At 47.5% G+C, this 23,700-nt stretch overlaps 1 pseudogene; it reads left to right on the forward strand.

The window, feature by feature from the left end:
* The first annotated feature begins 23,534 nt into the window (after nt 1-23,534).
* LOC135918954 (U2 spliceosomal RNA) lies at nt 23,535-23,700 on the forward strand (annotated as a pseudogene).

Genomic DNA, 23,700 nt, shown 5'->3' on the forward strand with positions numbered 1-23,700 from the left:
AACTTTATTTGGTCCTGCAAGTAGTGATAATCAACCACTAAGCGTGCCGCTTAGTGGCCTGGAAGTCGAGTGGCTAAAGGTGCCCTGGAAGAGGAGGCAATGGCGTTTTGAGACTTTGGAATTGCCCACAAGCCCCCATGTATTTTGGTACCAAGTGGGCGTAGGCAGGTAACTCGTCGACGGATTCTGTCGAAAGTTGGAGAGACGCCGAAATGGCCCTCATATGGAACGTCCATGGAGCTCGTAGAAAGTGGGCAAACGGAGGTGTTCGGGAACGACGAGGAGAAAGGCAGGACCACCAGGGTGAATGTTGTGGTGATATACTGTACCATCCTTGGGGACGAACAAGCGAAAGGAGGCGTCGGAAGGCGAAATTTTGAGGCAATCAAGAGGCCGCGCAAGGAGTCGACACAGCGTTGCTCGCTGGCGACGTGGTCAGCAGGAAAATTGAAAAAAAAATGCAAGTGTGTGGGGCGATGCTAACGGTAGGCATTACATCCACAGCGTAATGAGATAAACCATCTGCGTCTTGATGCAAGTGGCCGGATTTGTAAACAAACGTATATGAATATATTCGCATACGTGCAGAGCTCAGTGACCAACACAGCCCATAAGGTCCCTGAATGATGAAAGTGAGCACAGCGCGTGATGGTCCTCGATTACAGAGAAGGGCTTGCCGTATAAATATAGACCAATTTCGAAACTACGCAGACAAGAACACGGCATTCATTTTTCAACCACTTAGGTGATTTCCTCTTTCCAATCCAACAATTTTTTTGCGATGTCTGAGGTATTTCCTGGTGCATAACGTCTCCAGGCATAATGTTTCCAGGCCATATTCCAAGATTGTTATAGGAAGCGCCTCCGTTTGAATGTCTATGTTCTTGCCATCTCTATTACCTTATTTTCATTCATATTTAAGGATTCTGATGCTATTGGTTCATGTTTTAGGTTATAGTATCTCTCTTAAATTTAAGGTTAAACTTTTATGACCGCTATCCAGGCTATTTTCTCCATGTTCATCTATCATCATTTGGTCTGGTCAATCGTAGAGCGTTTCTTAAGTTAAGGCTTAGTCCATAAATGTGCCGAAAATCTACAAATGCTTAGTACATATCTCTCTTACCCTTTGCTACTTCCTAACTCGCCTAATCAACATGCCTGCGCCTCCGCCTTTTTGTGACGCAGTTACTCGTTAGAGCCCTCCTATAAAGATTGCGAATAACCAGACTCTGCTCCAAACCTCTTAAATGCTTTTCAGTCAAGACGCACTTGCTAAGATCTCCGTCATTCAGCTGGGTTTATATTTCCAGCCATTTTTCCTGCTTGCGACCACTCTGCATGTTTATGTCACAGATTTTACCGTCTGTATAGTTATCCTTTGTGCATATTTCCATAACTCCTTGTGGTCTAATTCTGCTGCTTGCCGATGTGTCGCTACATTCAGTACCTGTTATATCTTCCTGATTGCTTGGGACCCGCCTAAAGAAAGGTAGTGCGCGTGCAGTGAGTCGCACTCCAAATGGTGTTACTACACACTATCTCTAAAGTTTATCCCGTCACGCACAGAAGCGCTTTCGCCGCCTTTTCTGTGCACTTCTCGGTAGATGTGAATGACCGTAAAGTTGATTGCCAGATATTGCGTCCAAATATCTCCGTTTACTGGAAGCAGTGCCCTTTCTTTTTCAAGCCCCTGCTTTTCTTCCTCTAGCACCATTCTCTCTCCGATTTTCAGTTCCCTTACAACACTCCGCGTATCGGTCACGCCTTTGACTGTTTGCTTCACGATCCTTGTCTCCCGTCCATTCAGTACGGCTGTATCGGTCCTTTCGACGTTGGCGTTACGCATAGACGGCTCGAATTCCCTGTCGCCTGCCGTCGGTTCGGACCTCTGTCTGACGGCTGGGTCGAAATGCTGCAATATAGGATGCGGGGTGAGAATAGATCTGAACTGAGGAAAAGCGCCAGCTGGAGTAGGGTCCCATGTAAAAGGCACGTCTTTCTTGGGCGGATCAGTAAACGGCTGTGTGATCGCTTTAAAATCTTTTACGAAGCGTCGGAAGCAGGCACACAGTTCCAGGAAACACCGGACGCCGTTGGCTGGCTCGGGCTAAGGAATAGGAGTCACAGCACCACTTTTTTTCCCGGTCCGCTTCTATAGCTAAAGCATCAACAAGTGGCAGCGAACCGTACTTTGTCGACGGCCGAAGTCCTGTGCTACACAGACAATCTTTTCAGTATATACACTCACAGACGCATCACACGCGGATTACAACACACTGGACCGTCTAGCGGCTCCGCAGTGTGTTCATTTGGAAAACGGAGTGTCGACACCACAGCCGAAAGACTTGAGATTCAATCACCTCAAGTGGTGCAAGTGAAAGGAAAATCCGGTTGTATACACGCTTTATACATAACGCGTCTCTGCAGCGGCAGTGCGGTGACCCGCCACATTGCTTCACTGCTTATCGCAATTAAGTCGACATTCTTTTTTTTTTATTTACAAATACTGCAGCCCAGAAGGGCTATTGCAGGAGTGGGTGAATACAAATGCGAGAAAGAAAATCACTATACAAAAGAAGCATACGTGAGTAACATGACTAAGGGGAGCATTCAATGGCATCCCCAAATTCTCTATGTGGTAAAGAACGGATGGAACCAGGCAGGTCATTCCAGAGTTCAATTGTGCGAGGAAAAAAACTATATTTAAAAGTGTTGGTGCGAGCAAAAAAGACGGATAAGTTTAAGTCATTGCTGTTTCTCGTGATTAGGGGCTTTGCACGGGCCAGATATGTGTTAGGGGAAGCATAATGTGGAGAGTAAAATAGAGAGTGTAAAAGTTTCAGAGAATTAATGTGACGACGGTGGGAAAGAGGGGTTAAACCAAGCATATTCAGATGAGATGACGGTGAAAACATTCTATCATAACGGCGGTATATGAAACGAACCGCCTTTTTCTGAACAGATTCAATTTTGTGGACGTCCGAAATTTTGTAAGGGTTCCATATGGTAGACGCATATTCAAGAATAGGTCTTACAAGTGTTTTGTATGTAATGAGTTTAGTTTCTTTGGGGGCAGCACGTAGAGTTCGGGTTAGATAACCAAGTTTTTTTAGTCCTTTGTTGCAAGTTGTTAGAATATGTTCTGACCAGGATAATCTTGGAGTGAAAAGTAGGCCTAAATACTTATACTCATATGCGCGCTGCAGAAAAGTAGATTTGTAGGAGTAGTTGAAATATGAGCAATTAGCATGCTTGTGAAAGGACATGGCGACTGTTTTCTTGAAGTTAATGTTCATTTGCCAGAGTTCGCACCATTCACAAAAACTTATAAAAGATTGATTCAGAGTGTTATGATCGTTAGGTGAAGAAATGACATTGTAGAGAACGCAGTCGTCAGCGTAAAGCCGAATTTTTACTGAAACAGAGCTTGGAATGTCGTTAATGTAAAGCAAAAAAGCATCGTGAGATGCCTTCTTGCGGAATTTTTTAGACATGAAAAGGGATGATTTCACCTTGAGTTGGCTTGCGAAAGCTGGATGTGTGTCGCAATGCTCCCTGCAAGTTTACTTGCTTCCTCCAAGCCCGTATTGCCTGAATTGCCTGATAGCCCGTATTGCCTGATTGCTTCACGAATTGCCTGATAGCAATACTAGCTTGCTGTCAGTGTTATGCAAATAAACGTCATGCAAATGGTTCCTTTCGCTATGGAGTCACGATGCTGTGACTTCTTGCGGAAAATGAGCTTCGGTATTACTCGCGTTGTAGGCAAAAGTGAAAAAAAAAACTATAAGACAGTCGGCGGTAATACAGAATTCGGCAGTAAATCCTTGGTATATTTGCGGCCTTTCTATTTGTTAATAGCGCACAGCAATGATGCTCTGTCTTCGTTTTCCTCTTTGATCTTTGCGGAAAAGTTCGGAACTCCTCTTCATCCTTTACGGCCACTTGTGTGACCATAAAGCACTTTTGGTACTGCAATGACTTCAGCTCCAGGCAGGCGTCTACGGGCCCGCAGCTGCCCAGGAAAAAACACACCGAGGGACAACACGCGAAAACAATTATACATTTGCTTCAATAGAGACGCCGGAACCTGGCGGCGTTTGCTTGTGATCACGTGATTGCTGGCTGCGTGGAGCTCTGCATGCGCGTTCGGAGCGCGAGCTGCGCGTTTCGCTCGCCGTGAATTCGTTCCACGTCTGCCATCGGAACCTGGCTGCCAGAACTAGCGCTCCCGAAGCTTCGCCCGTTCCATCAGAGCCTGGCCAACGTCAAGGCATGTCAACCGTCGCTGCTCGAAAGCGCTACCGGAGGAAGAGGTTGAAGCCCAAGCACTCGTTCGGCTCGACAGGCGGCCGTCCCACCAGCTTGCCGTCCAACATGAAAGCAAACCTTCTGGAACTCCTCGCCGTTCTCAAGAAGCAGCTGAAGCCTGACGTTCCCGCAATCGTGACAGAATCAGCTGCTTCCCAGCACTGTTCGAACGCTCACATTGTGCCGACTCCAGAGACAACTCCGAGCTACAATCGTGGAATGCTCGATCGTCATCGCATGTCACCGTGTTTAGGGAGAGGGAGGAATGCGAGGCAAGTGTGCCCATAGTGGATATCGTGAGCCAACTGCAAGAACTGCTGCATGAAAAGGGCCCGTCCCAGGAAGACGACCTGATGGAAGCGCTGAGCTCTTCGCAGGTTGTAGTCGTCGAAGTATGCGGCACCCTCATTGCGTTTCTTGACTGGCGCCGAGGATTTCAAGTGGTGGACGAGCACCTGTATTCGTTTGTTTTTACGAGGACCTCGATGATACCAATCTTATGTTTAATTTTGTGCTCTCGTCATTTAAATGTAGTGTCTTCATTTTTACAATCTGCCAGTTTACTTGTGTAATAAATTATTCTGCCCGATCGTGTAGTCTATAACCGCTTATTTGAAAGTAACAACACATAAATACATGTATTCATTTCAGGGCACATATTGCAATTGATGAAGGGATGCCGAGCAATTGTGGAGTCATGTGTTTGTTGCAGAAATGTATAAGTTAGCACTTATTTAGACAAACTCGACCATAAAAGGGCTACGAAATGCCTTGACGTTGTAGCTGCGTGAATGAAATGTTTTATTCCTCCCTGTCTACTAGAGAGAGAAAAAGCTAAAAAAATTGCTTGACATCTGAAGCTGAGAAAACAAGAGCAAATATACATCGGCAGTGGTGGCATAAAGCCACAATTTGTGTCAGGAAGCAAGGACAATATAACATTTGAAAAGGACATAACATGTAAATGAAATATTGTGGAGTGAAACATCTACAACAATATGGCGCGCAAGAAAAATGTAAACGAATCGGTTATTATAAAGCTATATTGCTTCAAGTTTATAGGTTAGCGAATGGAATAGTAATATTGCTGCAGATTATATATATATATACTTACAGAACATATTTGCAAGCGCAATTGCAGTGCTGAAAAGTTGCAGTTGTTGTTCTTGGTGTAACGGAGCTGTGGGGGATAGGCCTTGAATCGGGCCGTGAAAATATTTTAATTTTTACCATTTTTACAGGTAAGTAGCTGGCAGCATGATCCAGGTGCCAAGCAGTTCTTCGTCGGGGGACTGAGTTCACCTTTAAGAGGCGAACGCACGTAGTATTATCTCCGGTGTGAGGTATATCGATGCAGCGTCCTGGCACTTCTAAAGATATGTGCCAACGCCAGCGTGATAAGGCTTGAGGTGTGAGACATGGCCATTGCGCAAACTTGTTAAACTGTGGTATAGGTGAGGTATAGTGGGAGCGGCGGAGACCACCTCATATCTAACGGGAGTGACGGCACGAAGGACACTGTATTGGCACGCGTACGAGAGAGGAGCTTTTCCTAGCGTGCAACGTTACGAAATGAGGAACAGAATAATATTGGCGGCGAGGAGTTACGGAGTCGCCATCTATCGGAAGCGCCTCGCTGGCGTAGTACGAGGGATCACGTGGCGCGCTCCTCGTAGGTTTTGCTGTCAGCGCTCACTGAAAACACCACGCGTGAGCTCTCCCAGACATTTCTGTAAGTACTTTCTAAACGAGAGAAGTTTCTTACTGTCTAAATAATAATCTTGGGCAAACTGAAAGCACACAATTGTTTACAGATGCTATCTATTTTTCCTGCTTCCGACCACTCTGCATGTTTGTCTCCGATTTACAGTCGGTATAGTCATCGTTTGTGCGTACTTTCTTAACTCCTTGTGGTATAATTCTGCCGCTTGCCCGGTGTGTGGCTACCGTCAATGCCTCTCCTACCTTCCTGATTGCCTGGGGCCCGCCTAAAGAAATCTAGTGCGCGTGCAGTGAATCGCACTCCGAACGGTGTTACTAAACACTATAGCTAAAGTTTATCCCGTCACGCACAAAAGCACTTTCGCTGCCTTTTCTGTGCACTTCTCGGTTGATGTGAATGACCGTAAAATTCATTGTCCGGGATTGCGTCCAAATGTGCCCGCTTACTGGAAGCACTGCCCTTTCTTTTCCATGCCCCTGCCTTTCAATCTCTGTCACCATGCGCTCTGCGACTTTCACTTCCTTCGAAACACTCCGCGTATCGGTCACGACTTTGACTGTTTGCTCCGCGATCCTTGTCTCCCGTCCATTCAGTACGGCTGTATCGGTCGCGTCGACGTTGGCGTTACGCATAGACGGCTTGAATTCCCTGTCGCCTAGCGTCGGTTGGGACCTCTGTTCGACGGGTGGGTCGAAATGCTCTAAGATAGGAGGCGTGGTGAGAATAGTACTGAGCTGAGGAAAAGCGCCAGCTTGAAGCGGATTCCATGTAAAAGGCACGTCTTTCTTGGGCTGGTCAATAAGCAGCCGTTTGATCGCTGCACAATCTTTTACGAAGCGTCGGAAGTAGGCACACAGTTACAGGAAACACCGGACGTCGTTGGCTGGCTTGGGCTAAGGAAAAGAAGGCACAGCACCACTTCTTTCTCAGGTCCGCTTCTGTAACTGAATATCAACAAGCGGAAGCGAACCATACTCTGTCGACGGCTGAAGTGGTGTGATACTCAGACAATGTTTTCAGAGTATACACTCACACACGCATCACACGCGGATTACAACACACTGGACCGTCTAGAGGCTACGCAGCGTGTTCATTTGGAAAAGAGAGTCTCGACACCACAGCCGAAAGACATGGCATTCAATTACCTTAAGTGGTACGAGTAAAAGTAAAATCCGGTTCTACGCACGCCTTATACGTAAAGATATGACCCCATGAGCGCGATGTTGTGCGCGACAGCGACGTGCGACGGCTTCGAGCGACGGATCGGGCCGTCGCTTGAACAGATCGCTCGATCTTCTCGCGTGATCGCTCGGTTCTGCAAATCTAGAATTCTTCGCTCGTCGCCCAGAAGTGCTATGAGCGTATAGCCAATGGCACGAAGCGAGAACTGGATGTACATAACTCGAGTACTTCCGGTTGTCGCACGGAACGAGCAAACGATTGAATTTTTATACGTGCAAGGATGAGAACCTACTGCAAGACTTTCAGAAATATTTTATGCTGCTTTTTACAGTAAAATACATCAACTGAAGGTAATAAAGCACGCGTCACTCTAGTTTGAGCGCCTCTATTTGTTCCCTCATGCAGGCAACACTGGGAAGACGTCGCTCGAAGTCATCGCTCGCATGGGGTACGACTTGTAGGCGACGAGCGAACGCGACAGCCGCCTCCATCGCGTCGCTTGTCGCCGTTGCGCGCAAGTTCGCCTGCATGCTATTTATGCTTTACGCGTTCCTGGGGCTGCAGTACGGTGACCCGCTACATTGCTTCACTGCTTATCGCAATTACGTCGACATTCATCGTGAAATGGCTTCTGCCGGAATTCTTTAGTGATGAAAAGGGATAATTTCACCTAGAGTTGTCTTGCGAAAGCTGGATGTGTGTCACAATACTCCCTGAAGTTTATTTGCTTCCTCGATGCCCGTATCTCACCTTCACAATTTTGACAAAAACATGAATATCTGATGGGAATTCTAGCTTGGTGTCAGTGTTATGCAAATGAACGTCATGCAAAGGGTTGATTTCGCTACGGAGTCACAACGTTGTGAATTCTTGCGCAAAATGCGCTTCGGTGTGACTCGCGTTGTAGACATGCGTGAAGAAAAGATTATAAGACAGTCGGCACGAATATAGAATTCGGCAGTAAATTCTTTGTATTTGTGGTCTTTCTATTTGTTTACTGCGCATAGCAATGATGCTGTGTCTTCATTTTCCTCTTTCATCTTTGCGGAGAAATTCGCAACTCCTCTTCGTCGTTTACGACCACATGTGTAATGATAAAGCACTTCAGGTACTGCAATAACTTCAGCTCCGCGCAGGCTTCTATGGACCCGCAGCCGCGCAGTAAGAAACACACTGAGGGACAACGCGCGAGAATGGGTAATTATACCTGTGCTTCAAAAGAGACGCCGGAACCTGGCGGCGTTTTCTTTTCATCACGTGCCCTGCTGGCTGCGTGGAGCTCTGCATGAGCGTTCGGAGCGCGAGCTGCGCGTTTCGCTCGCCATGAATTCGTTCCACGTCCGCCATCGGAACCTGGCTGCCAGAACCAACGCTCCCGAAGCTTCGCGCGTTCCATCAGAGCCTGGCCCGCTTCAAGGCATGTCAACCGTCGCTGCTCGAAAGCGCTGCAGGAGAAAGAAGTTTAAGGCCAAGCTCTCGTTGGGCTCGGCAAGCGACCGTCCCAGCAGCTTGCCGTCCAACATGAAGGCAAACCTTCCGGAACTCGTCGCCCTTCTCAGGATGCAGCTGAGACCTGATGTTCCTGGAAACGTGACAGACGCAGCTGCTTCCCAGCACCGTTCGAACGATGACGTGCTGGCTACTCCGGAGACGACGCCGATCGACAAGTGCTAAGCTGAGTCGTCATCGCACCGCACCGGGCCTCGGAACAGCACAGAATGCGAGGCAAGTGCGTCCATAATGGATATCGTGTGCCATCAAGAACTGCTGCAGGAAAAAGGCCCGTCTCAGGAAAACGACCTGATGGAAACACTGAGCCCTTCGCAGGCTCTATTCGTCGTAGTATGCGGAACACTGACAGCGTTTCTGTACTGGCACCGAGGATTTCGTGTGGTGGACGACCAGCTCTAATAGTTTGTTTTTACGATCACCCCAATATTACCAATTTGTTGTTTAATTTTGCACTCTCGGCATTTAAATGTTGTGTCTTTCACTTCACAACGTGACAGTTCATTTGTGTAATAAATTACCGTTTTATTGTGTAGTGTGTGACCGCTTTCTTGAAAGTAACAACACGAAAACGCATGGTTTCACTTCAGCGCACATATTGTAATTGAGAACGTGATGGCGAGGAACTGTGGAGTCAGGTTTTGTTGCATAAATATTTAGGTTAGCACCTATTTACACAAACTCGACCGTAAAAGGGCTACGGAATGAATTGACGTTGAAGCTGCATGAATAAAATGTTTTATTCGTCCCAGTCGACTAGAGAGAGGAAAAGCTAAAAAAAGAAAAGTAAATAGCTTGAAATATGAAGCCGAGAAAACAAGTGTAAATGTACATAGACAGGGGTGGCATGAAGTCACAGTTTGTGTCAGCATTCAAAGACGATATAACATTTCAAAAGGACATTAGATGTAAATGAAATATTGGGGAGTGAAATATCTACTACAAAATCGCACGCAAGAAAAATGTAAACGAATCAGGTATGATAAAGCTCTATTCCTTTGAGTTTATTGTCACGCGAATGGAATAGTAATATATCTACAGACTATATACTTACAGAATATGTTTACAAAAGCAATTGCAGCGCTGAAATGTGGCAGTTGTTACCCTTAGTGAAATGGAGCTTTGGGGGATTGGCCTTCAATTGGGCGGTGAAAATATCTTTATCTTTGCGATTTTTAGAGGTAAGTAGCTGGCAGCTCGAACCAGGTGCCAAGCTCATCATTAAAGAGGCGAACGCACGTAGTATTACGCCATGTGGAAGCTATATCCAAGCGCCGTTTCAGCGCGTCTAAAGATCTGTGCCAACGCCAGAGTGATAACGTTTGAGGTGCTAGACATGGCCATTGCGCAACATTATTAATCTGTGGTATAGGTGAGGTAGTGCGAGTGGCGGAGACCACCTCATATCTAACGGGAGTCACGGCACGTAGGACGCCGTATCGGCCCGCGTACGAGAGAGGACCGTTTCTTTTGAGTCCAACGTTACGAAATGATGAACAGAACAATATACTAGGGAACGCAGGCGAAGAGCTCGCGTCTTTGTGTCGTTGTGCATAGAAACGCCGTTGGTTTTCTTGAGAGGCCAAGAAGCCAGTGCGGAAAATCTTCCGAGTTTGTGCAGCCTGGGTCATGGCCTCGTGTAGAAATCGGCTGGCCGGCGCTGCTACGGCTGGAAGGAAGCTGTCCAGTGTCGATTTGAGTTGTGAGACGAACAACAGAAAAAGCGGGAAATGACTAGCCATGTATTGCCTTGAAAAATTATATGAAATTGTGAAATATGTCTGAGCGACATTTCAATCACTGTGGTCGGACGAGATATACTTAAAAAAAATCAATGAGCCATTCCACTCTGTGTATGTGGAACCAAAATCTTAAGCCTATTATTGCAAGTAGGTGGAGTGCTTGAAGCCTGCTTCAGATCCGCCGCAGGTCTGCCCGTGATTGCACTACCTCCGGGATCGGTACACAGTATTTGCACAAGTAGAACGAAAATGCACTGAAGGCTAGCCATAAATAGCTTCGCTGTAGAACATGCCTCTAAGGGCCTGATTAAAATGCTCCTTGGGAGCATTTGCTTCTCCGCTTATGACCTCTGGCAGGGATTTACGGTTTCGGTCATCACTAGTTGGCGTGGGGTTCCATGTTGAAAAATAACGTTGTGGAATAGAAGATTATCAGTGGCGCACCTTGTTGATAGCGCTGTTGTGCCATTACCACAAGCCCGGATTCCGAATCTGCAAGATGCGGAATCTATCCTGCGAGCGCCATAATTCTCCCTTCACAAGACAAGATGCTGCGCCGTCGTGCGGGAGAAGCCTCGGCGAGCAGCGTGTTTTGACGTGTCCGCGTGTGCCCGACAGCCCGGCGCCGCACCTCCCTTGCCTGGAGGTCACCGCGCGCGCGAACTTTGAACCGGGTGGCCAGCGCGGTCGCTGGTTGGACCCCTCGGACGACCGTCGTGTGCTGACTTTGTATTGGGCCGTTTGAGTGACAATGGGCCTCGGGGATTATAAAAGCAGCGACACGCCGCTCGAAAACAGGATCTGCCGACCCCACCGGGAGAGAGTGTCGCTCCCGACTGGGGTGAGATGTGTAACGCGTTTTCGCCGGACGTCGTCGTGCGAGAACAGTCGCGTTTGTTGTGAGCACTCGGCCCCAGTGCCGACCCGTTCATGTCCTGTATGATAACCTGTATATAATGTATAAAGTCCCTTTTGTTATTCTCATCGACGCCAGGCTCGGAGTCTTCGCTACCAACGCTCTGTCACGAAACGGGTGACGAGCGCTACGGGACCACAAAGCCGTAATCGTGGAACAGTGGTGCAAAGTTCGTAACACTGGTGGCACCGGTTGGGTGTCGTAACACTGGATGGCAGCTACGGGATTGACCGGCATCAGCTACCTCGGCGCGGTGAGTGCCTGAAGTTTACCTCAAACACCAGACTTTCTCTGACACAGGTTATAGTAGCTTAGGGAAGGATTTGGTGTTGCATTGTGATAACCTTGTGTGTTTCAAGCCTAGTAAGAGTGTTTTGAAAACCAGGGGATGCTGAGGGGGTAAACAGGGCAGTGTGTGATATACTTGCATATGTCTTACTAGTAGTGTTATAGTAGCGTACGGCAGGTATATTCAAAAAGGGTAAACAGCAGGAGGACAGTGTGAACGATGGAGAAGTACAAGGTGAAGGAACTTCTCGAAATTTGTGAGGAGTTGGGCATTGAGTTGGGCTCAACCAAAAGAAAGAATGCGATCCTTGAGGTCATGAGGACTGGGGACGTAACGGCTGAGGAAGCCGCTGAGGCCTGGGCGGATATCAAGGAACGTCGGGAAAGGGAGGAGAAGGAACGTTGCGAGCAGGAAAGGAGAGAACAGGAACGTCGCGAAGAGGAAAAGGAGGAAAGGAGAGAACAGCAACGTCGCGAGGAGGAAAAGGAGGAAAGGAGAGAGATTCGTGAGCACGAGCTTAAAATGAAAGAGTTGGAGACCCGAAATAGCTCGCCAGCGCCTAGTCTCACTTCTAATGTTCCAAGAATACGCGATCAACTTCCACCCTTTGTCGTCGGAGAGGATATGGCCAAATACCTCGTGAAATTTGAGCACGTGTGTGAACGGAATAGCATTGAGCGATCCCTTTGGGCACAGAATCTGTTAGCCTTGCTTCCTGGGGAGGCATCAGACGTAATAACTTGCTTATCGAAAGAGGCGTTTGAGAGCTACAGTGATGTGAAGGAAGCGCTACTGCGGAAGTACAAATTGTCGCCCGAAGCTTTCCGGCAGAGGTTCCGGTATGCAAAAAAGGGTAAGGAGTCGAATGTTGACTTCGCGTTTCGTCTAAAAGCCGACCTGGTGGAATGGCTGAAGGGCGAAGAGGTTTACGACGACCGCGACAAAATTGTCGAATGCATCGCGTTGGAGCAGTTCTACCGTTGCATTGATGAGGATGTCCGGCTCTGGCTGCAAGATAGGCTAAAGGAGGTTAAGCTAAACAAGGCAGCAGAGTTAGCGGAAGAGTATTACACACGCCGCAGCTTGCACAGCAAGGCAGTGCGCATAGAAAAAGCAGATAGAAGAGATGGGTTTTACGGGAAGCCCGACGAACGGAAGGAAATCACGCGTCGCGAGTTTCGGGACGACGAATCCCTTACCAAAGAAACTGTAAGGGAAGGGCAGAATACATCTCAGAATGATGACGATGGTCCGAAACAGCGAAACGAAATGACGCGTTCTTTTGAAAAACGGAAACCGTTAACCTGCTACAATTGCAAAAAGCAAGGGCACATCGCTGCAAGCTGCCCAGAGAGAATTGCTTTTGCAACGATACAGGAAACTCACAAGAACATACGTCTATTGGAGCCCTATGTGCAGGAAATTAAGGTAAACGGCAAGAAGTGCCGAGCACTGCGGGACTCTGCAGCAACTATGGACGTTGTTCACCCGTCTTTCGTCTCCTCGAGGGATTTTACGGGAGAGTGCGTTAGGATACGGCAAGTGGCCGAGAAGGAGAGTGTCTGTTTACCGATCGCAACGGTTATCATTGAAGGAGAATTTGGGAAACTTAACACCGAAGCCGCTGTGTCAGCCGCCCTCCCGGAGCAATTTTCCTACCTCTTCTCAAATAGCTCGGAGCAGCTGCTGAGGGATCAGGGCAAATCATTCTTTGCCGACGTGGCGTACATGGCCCCCACGCGATCCAAAGCGCGCCCGCTGTCGAGGGAACTTGACTTAGCGTCGGTGAGCGAAAGGCGGTGCGGCACACGGACTGATCAAGGTAACTTGAGTGGCGAGCAGTCACGGGAGAGGCAGAGCTCGGAGGCTGGCCTAGACGAGCGGGTCCTGGAAGTGAGTGGGAGTGACGCGTACAGTGCTAGCCGCGATATAGACGCGACGCCGCAATTAGGCGACGCGGGCTCCACACTCGCTCCGGTTTCCGCCAGCCGGCAGGAGCAGGCTGCAGTTGAAAGAGAAAGTCTGATTCGCGAGCAACAGGAAGGCTGTTCATTAGCCGATCTGAGGAAGAGCGTCAAACGGGGAGTGAAAAAAAAGAGGGTTTCATTTGGCAAAGAATCTGGCTTATCGTACCGCGGCTACACGGATAAGCAGGGTCGCAAATATAAGCAGCTTCGGATTCCGCGAAAATATCGCCGGGAAAAATGAATGACCTCATTTGCTTCCTCAGAAGTATGTTTTCGGTCCAAGTGATTTCAAGGGGACCATTCTATTTGTAATTATTATTGCTGATTAATAATTGTTTCTATTTTGTTGTGTTGATGATTTGAAAACTGATTGTTTAAGCCTTGTGTGCTAGATCGTACACCTGCCTCTTGTTGCAGCGGGAGAAAAAAGGGGAAAACAATTTAGTTAGGTTGATTTGAATTATGGCCTTGTCTGGTGTTTGACGGGAGACAGAGGGCACTTGTTCGTGTTGGGTGTTGCCTTTTGCCGGTCGGTTTTGCAAGCTGCAGAACGACCAAGCGGGACCAGTGGCGAGAAGCAAGGTCTTAGGAACGACCCGAGCGGAGCTGGTCAAGGTGCCTTGGCGACGACGTGGTGAGCAGAGCTCCTGTCCTGGCGAGTCGGACCTGGGCACGTGATGTTCCCTGGCGTCCCGACACTGGACGTGAACTTGGACGAGCCTGACGAACGTGCGCGCCTGGCATCCGAGCCACGTGGAGGCAGCTCGTCTTCCCGGCGCCTTATCTGAGGGCGGGGATGCTGTTGTGCCATTACCACAAGCCCGGATTCCGAATCTGCAAGATGCGGAATCTATCCTGCGAGCGCCATAATTCTCCCTTCACAAGACAAGATGCTGCGCCGTCGTGCGGGAGAAGCCTCGGCGAGCAGCGTGTTTTGACGTGTCCGCGTGTGCCCGACAGCCCGGCGCCGCACCTCCCTTGCCTGGAGGTCACCGCGCGCGCGAACTTTGAACCGGGTGGCCAGCGCGGTCGCTGGTTGGACCCCTCGGACGACCGTCGTGTGCTGACTTTGTATTGGGCCGTTTGAGTGACAATGGGCCTCGGGGATTATAAAAGCAGCGACACGCCGCTCGAAAACAGGATCTGCCGACCCCACCGGGAGAGAGTGTCGCTCCCGACTGGGGTGAGATGTGTAACGCGTTTTCGCCGGACGTCGTCGTGCGAGAACAGTCGCGTTTGTTGTGAGCACTCGGCCCCAGTGCCGACCCGTTCATGTCCTGTATGATAACCTGTATATAATGTATAAAGTCCCTTTTGTTATTCTCATCGACGCCAGGCTCGGAGTCTTCGCTACCAACGCTCTGTCACGAAACGGGTGACGAGCGCTACGGGACCACAAAGCCGTAATCGTGGAACAGTGGTGCAAAGTTCGTAACACTGGTGGCACCGGTTGGGTGTCGTAACAGCGCTCGGGTTGTGCGTAGTGTGTGGGGTAATCTATAGCGACAGCTACACACTTGTTGCCACACGTGTACACAGGAAAAGAGCCAAGTGAGCCAAAGTCAATGCAAAAGAATGACTCCGACGGGATGTCGAGCTGTTAGAGGTGCCCTGGAAGAAGTGCCAATGGCGTTTTGAGGCTTTGGATTTGCTCACAAACCCCAATGTATTTTCGCCCTAAGTGGACGAGGCCAGGACACTCATCGACGGATCCTGTCGAAAGTTCGACAGACGCCGAGGTGGCCGGCAATTAATACGTCGTGGAGCTCGTAGAAAGTGGTCAAACGGTGGTGTATGGGAACGACGAGGAGAAGGGCAGGACCACCAGGCTGAATGTTGTGGCGGTGTACTGTATCATCCTCGGGGAAGAACAAGCGAAAGGAGGTGTCGGAAGGCGGAATTTGGAGGCAGTAAATGAGGCCGCGCAAGAAGTCGACACAGCGTTGCTCATTGGCGACGTGGGTCATCAGGAAAATAGAAACATAAATGAATGCGTTTGCGTCGATGGTGATGGTAGGCATTACATCCACAGGGTAATGATATAAACACTTTGCGTCTTGATGCAATTGGTCGGATTTGTGAACAAACGCATATCTATACTTTCGCAGACGTGTAGAGCTCAGTGACCAACACAGCCCATAGGGTCCCTGAATGATGAAAGCCAGCAGAGCGCGTGATGGACGTTGATTGCACAGAAAGGCTTGCCGTATAGATAGAGACCAAATTTCGAGACTACCCAGACATGAACAAGACATTCACGCTCCGTAATCGGATACTTACGGTGAGGGGGCGGCTGGCATAGGCATAACAGGGTGATGATGATGATTATTTATTGGCATTTGATTTAACACGGGGCCGTGGCATATAGTCAGCTTGCCTTCTAAGTTATTTAGGTATGCTATACATTCTTTTCATTCTAGCATTTTTTGTAATCATCTCCTCAACCTCTTCTCTTCCTCAAAATTATCTATCTACCTGGTACCGCTACTGATGCCTGTAATGGATCCGTTCGTATGCTTCCTTGCTTCCCTGATTTTCTTCAACAAACACTCGATACGTCTCATGCTTATCTCGACTGCTGACCGGTTTATTCTGACGTCCGCCTTAAATCGCAGGGCCTCAGGAAGGAGTGCGTTACCTACGTGTCTCACTGGGTGAATTTCTTCTCGTTCCATTCGGATGCTCTGAGTGGTCTATTGCTCTCGGAGGTACATTCCTGATCTCGTTGCTGTAGTGTTTGCTCCGGTATGTTTTTGTCCTCAGTCAACCAGCTCAAGTCTCAAATAGGCACTGCCCCTTCTGGTATTGTTCAGATTTTCCCTTCTAATTTCATTGTTCCCAGTCTTGTAAATCTCCATGGTCTTTCTTTTTTCATTCTTTGGATCCAATTCACTATGTTTTTCGCCTGCTTTCTGATGACTCCTGGTGGTCAATTACACTACGCTTGATTGCCAACATTCTTGAGCTATCTGTCTATTCTTTGTCCACGCTTTTTTGGTACAGATGCTTGTGCACTTTAGCTGCCCGCTTATTTTGATCCATGTTCCTGAATCTTTCGACAAAGATAATTTTGCTCTGCGCTTCTCTGCTTTCCAAAGAGGCCCAACCCATGTTACCCTTCACTGCCTCATTTGTCGTTTTATCGTCGGCTCTCAAAGCTAACCGGCCTACGCGATCCTTGGTTAGCTTCCAACCCCGACAAGATCGCAGACTTCAAGCACCGAATGGCATTTGCGAACGTTAGCACTGGCATAAGTACTCCATTCCAGATTCCACACACCGCTTAATAATTATGGGGGCCCAATAATGCTCTATGCTTCATTTTTTTGTTTTCAGATTAACTTGGCGGGTGCAAGTCTTTCCTTCGTTTATACGTCGTTGTATATATATATATATATATATATATATATATATATATATATATATATATATATATATATACGGGTATGACGTTGAACTGATACCACGTAATTACTCGTGGCTTCATTAAAGATCACAATTCCCGATTTGTCTGTCCTAAATTGAAAGCTTAGATTTAATGCTGCGTAGGCATACATACTGACAAGTATCTGTACATGTATTGCATTTTCTGCTAGCAGCACTATGTCGACTGCAAACATAAGCTTCACGAAATTGTCATATATGCCTTCGTGCGTGAGAATATCCCTTAACAATTCGCCTTCTACTTTGTTGTAGGCTCCGCCGTTAATACCTAGAAATCCTATTCATAAAGGTCTGTTCCGAGTTACATAAATTTCTGTGCATGAGTTAGTACAAACATATTATTATCTAAGCGTCTGGCTGATCCCTGTTCTCTGCCCACTCCGACATTTCTAATTTGATGGTTCGCACTAACATCTTTATACCGTCGACGTAACTGTAAATGGCCTGTACGAGCTCGTGTTATCTTTATCACCTTTGCCTTTGTAAATGAGGTTCATCTTGCTTTCACACGAACCGCAATTTTCTTTGTTTTAATTACTTGATCAATATCTTTAGTTAGCAGTGCCTTGCTCTTTGGACCTAAGTTTTTTATAAGCTGCATTGGGATTTGGTCTGGTCGTGCGGCAAGGTTTCAGGGAAATTTTCTTCTTCTTTTTCCTAGATTAAACTTTCTCTTCTAAATTTTGATCTCTCAGGTTTCTGTGTTGCTGCTGAATCTATTTTAGTCTGAACTGAGCTTTTTCCTGCCGACGTTATTCCTAATAACGTCTCTGATGTATCGCAGCGCATCGTCTCCGACAAAGACGTTCGCGTATTCATCGCATATACTCGTTTGCTAATTTTTACTGGGACGTCCCAGTGCTTTTACATGGTTCTAGTATCTTATTAGCGCGCCGTTGTCTCTTTTGGGAATGTAATGCACCAAACGTTCACTTGTGCATTTATTTTTTATTTCCACGAACTAAAATTCACGACCCTTTCTTTTCCAGGTTTTCGTTCCATATAAGGAGCATCTTTTCTTTGTTCAATCCCAACTTTTTGGCTTCTAGATGATCCCTAGACACCTAATTACGCCCCTCTACAGTTTACTTTATTTCCTTGTTAAACCAGTTGCGTGGTTACCGCTTTCCAATGCAACAATTCTCTTAGCTTTTTTTGCTATATCTGTGTTATTTCCTGCGCCATAACGTCTTCCAGTTACTTATATTCCCAGGCTGTTGTAGGAAGCGCCTCCATTTATTTATCAGATTTTTTAATATCTCTGTTATTTGGATTTCCTTCATTTATAAGAATTCTTATGCTATGGGCTCGTGTTTTACGTTATAGGATATCTTCCAAATTTAAGGTTAAAAGTTTATGACCGATATCCAGGTACGATATCGGGCAGGTATCGGGTATCGGTATCGTCAGGTATCAGGTATCGTCAGGTATCAGGTATCGTCCAGTATCGTCAGGTATCGTCAGGTCAGGTATCGACATCGGTCAGGTATCAGGTATCGATATCGGTCAGGTACGATATCGGATATACGATGGCAATGCTACGATATCCAGGCTATGGTTCCCATGTTCATCTACCATCATTTGATCTGGGCGATCATAGAGCATTTCTGAAATTAGGACGTAGTCGATAAATGTGCAGCTAATATATACATTCTCTGCCCATGTCTCTCTTCCTCTTTGGTATTTGCTACCTCGCCTAATCAGCATGCCTACGCCTCCGCCTTTTCTTGACTCAATTATACGTTACAGCACTCCTATATAAGATTGACAATAACCGGGAGATGCTAAAAATCTCGTAGATGCTTTTCAGTCAAGACGCAAAGCTAACAGTTTCGTCATTCAGCTGGGTCTCAATTTCCAGCCATTTTTCCAACTTGCGACCTCTCTGCCGTCGGTATAGCTATCCTTTGTGCGTACTTTCTTAACTCCTTGTGGTCTAATTCTACCGCTTGCTGGTGTGTTGCTACAGTCAAAATTTATTCGACTTTCCTGATTGCCTGGGTCCCGCCTAAACAAAGCTAGTGCGCGTGCATTGAGTCGCGATCCAACTGGTGTTACTATGCACTATCGCTAAAGTTTATGTCGTCACGCGCAAAATCTCCTTCGCGGCCTGTTCTGTGGTCTTCTCGGTTGATGTGAATGACCGTAAAATTCATTGCCTGGTATTGCTTCGAAATATCCCCGTTTTCTGGAGGCACTACCCTTTCTTTTCCGTGCCCCTGCACTCTAAACATTTTTACACCCTTATGGGTGTTTTCTTGTCGCTCTTTAACACCCTTATCATTAGGGCCTTACAAACATTTGTAGAGGACTACAGCGGAGCTCTAACGAGACGTGGGATAACAAAAGACGTAGTTGAAAACTATGTAATCATTCTGACAGCCTTGAGCGCGTATAAATATCCGACAGGAGAGTTTCCTATCTCTCCCTGTGAAATTATCTTGTCCGATATTTCTGTGCGCGCAAGGCTGTTAGAATGATTACCTAGTTTTCAACTACGTCTTTTGTCATCGCACATCTCGTCAGAGATCCGCTGTCGTCCTACATAAATTTTTAGGGCTCTGACGGTAAGGGTGCTACCACGCGACAAAAAACCCTTAAAACACCCTTAAGGGTGTGAAAATGTTTAGAGTGTGCCTTTCAACCTCTGGCACCATGCACTCTGCGACTTCCACTTCCTTTGAAACACTCCGCGTATCGGTAACCGCTTTGCCTATTTGCTTTGCGTTCCTTGTCTCCCGTCCATTCAGTACGGCTGTATCGGTCGCGTCGACGTTGACGTTGCGCATAGACGGCTCGAATTCCCACTCGCATAACATCGGTTGGGACCTTTGTTGGATGGGTGGGTCGAAATGCTGCAAGATAGGAGGCGTGGTGAGAATAGTGCTGAGCTGAGGAAAAGCGCCAGCCTGAGGCGGATCCCATGTAAAAGACACGTCTTTCTTGGGCAGGTCAATAAGCAGCCGTGTGATCGCTGCAGAATCTTTTCCGAAGCGTCGGAAGGAGGCACACAGTTCCACTAAACACCGGAAGTCGTTGAATGGCTTGGGCTAAGGAAAAGTCACAGCACTACTTTTTCCGCGGGTCCGCTTCTGAAGCTGAAGTATCAGCAGGCAGCAGTGAACTGTACTCTGCCGACGGCTGAAGTGCTGTGATACCAACAGAATCTTTTCAGAATATACGCTTACACACGCATCACACGCGGATTACAACACACTGGACCGTCTAGCGGCTCCGCAGTGACTTCATTTGTAAAAGCGAGTCTCGGCACCACAACCGAAAGACATGGCATTCAATCACCTCAAGTGGTGCGAGCGAGAGGGGAACCCGGCGGTATACACGCCTTAGACATAACGCTTCTCTGCGGCTGCAATACGGTGGCCGGCTACTTTGCTTCACTACTGATTCCAATTACGTCGACATTCATCGTGAAATGGCTTCTGCCGGCATATTTTAGAGATGAAAAGGGATGATTTCACCTAGAGTTGGCTTGCGAAAGCTGGATGTGTGTAGCAATGCTCCCTGAAAGTTTATTTGCTTCCTCGAAGCCTGTATCCCATCTTCACAAATTCGATCAAAAACATGAAATCCCTGATGGCAATACTAGCATGGTGTCAGTGTTATGTAAGTCAACGTCCTGCAAACAGTTCCCTTCCCTATGCACTTACGATGCTGTGACTTCTTGCGGAAGGTGCGCTTCGGTGTGACTGGCGTTGCAGGCATGCGTGAAGAAAACGCTGTAAGACAGTCGGCGGGAATACAGAATTCGGCAGTAAATCCATGGTATATTTGCGGTATTTCTATTTGTTTATTGCGCATAGAAATGATGCCGCGTCTTCTTTTTCCTCTTTCATCTTTGCGGAAAAATTTGCAACTCCTCTTCGTCGTTTACCGACCACTTGTGTAATCATAAAGCCCTTCAATGTACTGCAATGACTTCAGCTCCCGGCAGGCGTCTACGGGCCCGCAGCCGCCCAACAAGAAACACACCGAGGCCAACGCGCGAAAACGGGTAATTAATACCTTTGCTTCAAAAGAGACGCCGGAACCTGGCGGCGGTTTCTTTTCATCACGTGACCTGCTGGCTGCGTGGAGCTCTGCATGCGCGTTCAGAGCACGAGCTGCGCTTTTTGCTCTTGAGAAATTCATTCCATGTCCGCCATCGGAACCTGGCTGCCAGAACAAGGGCTCTCGAAGCTTCACCCGTTCCATCAGAGCCTGGCCAGCTTCAAGGCATGTCAACCGTCGCTGCTCGAAAGCGCTACAGGAGGAAGAAGTCGAAGCCCATGCAAGCTCTCGTTCGGCTCGACAGGCGGCCGTCCCACCAGCTTGCCGTCCAACATGAAAGCAAACCTTCCGGAACTCTTCGCCCTTCTCAAGGTGCAGCTGAAACCTGACGTTCCTGGAAACGTGAGAGAAGCAGTTGCTTCACAGCACTGTTCGAACGGTGACGCGCTGGCTACTCCAGAGACAACGCTGAGGTACAATTGTGGGATGCTCGATCATCATCGCCTGTCACCGTGTTTTGGGACAGGAATAAATGCGACGCAAGTGGGTCCCTAGCGGATATCGTGAGACAACTGCAAGAACTGCTGCAAGGGAAGGGCCCGTCCCAGGAAGACGATCTGATGGAAATGCTGAGCCTTTCGTCGTCGATGTATGCAGCACCCCGACTGCGTTTCCGGACTGGCGCCGAGGATTTCGAGTGGTGGACGAGCACCTGTACTCGTTTGTTTTTACGAGCACCCCGATTTTACTAAATTGTTCTTTAAATTAGTGCTCTTACCGTTTAAATGTAGTTTCTTGATTTTCACAATCTCCGATTTTATTTATGTAATAAATTATTCTGCCTGATGGTGTAGTATATAACCGCTTTCTTGAAATTAACAATACAAAAATGCATGGATTCACTTCAGGGCACATAATGCTATTGAGAAAGCGATGCCGCGCAACTGTCGAGTCATGTTTTTGTTACAGAAATATTTAGGTTAGCACCAATTTAGAGAAACTCGTCCATAAAAAGGCTACGAAATGAATGGACGTTGTAGCTACGTGCATGATATGTTTTAGTCTTCCCAGTCTACTAAAGAGAGAAAAAGCTAAGAAAAGTAGCGCGGCATCTGAAGCCGAGAAAACAAGTGAAAATATACATAGACAAGGACCACATAAAACCACAATTTGTGTCAGCATGAAAAGACGAAATAACATTTCAAAAGGACATAATATGAAAATGAAAGATCGGGAAGTCAAATCTACAACAAAATCGCAAGCAAGAAAAATGTATACGAATCGGGTATCATTAAGGTCTATTCGTTCCAGCTTATTGTTACGCGAATGAAATAGTAATATTGCTGCAGATTATATACTTACAGAATATATTTACAAAAGCAAGTGCACCGCTGAAAAGTTGTAATTGTTGGCCTTAGTAAAATGAAGCTCTGGGGAATCGGCCTTGAATCAGTCAGGGAAGATATTTTTATTTTTACCGTCTTTAAGCGGTAAGTATCAGGCAGCTCGAGCCAGGTGCCAAGTAGTTCTTCGTCGGGCGACTGCGCTCATCTTTGAAGAGGCGAACGTACGTAGTATTACCCCCAGTGGTAGATATATCAAAGTGCCGACCCGTCCCGTGTGAAGATCGGTGCCAACGCCAGAGTGAAAAGATTTGAGGCGTTCGACATGCACATTGCACAGCATTATTAAACTCTGGTATAGGTTATGTAGTGGGAGCGGCGGAGACCACCTCATATGTAACGGCAGTCACGGCACGAAGGACGTTGTATCGGCCCGCGTACGAGAGAGGAGCTTTTCCTAGAATCCAATGTTATGAAATGAGGAACAGAATAATATACTAGAGGACGCAGGCGAAGAGCTCGCGTCTTGGTGTCGTTGTTCATAGAAACGCCGTTGGTTTTCTTGAGAGGTCAAGAAGCCAGCGCGGAAAATCATCCGAGTTTGTGCAGCCTGGGTCACGGCCTGTTGTGCACATTGGCTGGCCGGCCCTGCTACGGGTGGAAGGACGGTGTCAAGTGGCATGTGAGTTCTCGGCCGAACAACTGAAAAAGCGGGAAATGGCTAGCCGTGTTTTGACGTGAAGGATTCTATGAAATTGGGACATACGGTTGAGCGACATCTTAATCACTGTGGTCAGATGAGACATTCTTGAACAAAAATCATGAGCCATTCCATTCTGTGAATGTGGATCATCAGCGATGCTGTTTAGCACACGACAGAGAGGTGACACATAATTTTGAAGAAATGTAGGAACTCATTGAATGTAATTTTGTATACATTCGGTTGGACGACGGGACCACCGTTTTGAAGAGTCGGAGGAAACTAGACGCGTGTGAAGTTTCGATGGGACCGCTACCACGGAAGAGCGGAAGGAAAGGAAATGCCAAGCACTTTGAACTCCGACAAAGAGAGGGCGGTGCTAACGTAGACGTGGCCGACACGGGTCAAAGTGTAGTATCTGTTCTTATCAGCGCAATAACCGGTGCGGATTCTCTCTGGATCTAAATTATTTTTTCGCAAGTTCGCAGAGTGCTTGAAGGCTGCTTCACCTCCGCCGGCGGTCCGCCCGGTATTGCACTACTTCCGGGATCGGCCCACGGTTA

Source organism: Dermacentor albipictus, chromosome 2 (genome assembly GCF_038994185.2).
Source record: "Dermacentor albipictus isolate Rhodes 1998 colony chromosome 2, USDA_Dalb.pri_finalv2, whole genome shotgun sequence".
NCBI lineage: Eukaryota > Metazoa > Arthropoda > Arachnida > Ixodida > Ixodidae > Dermacentor > Dermacentor albipictus.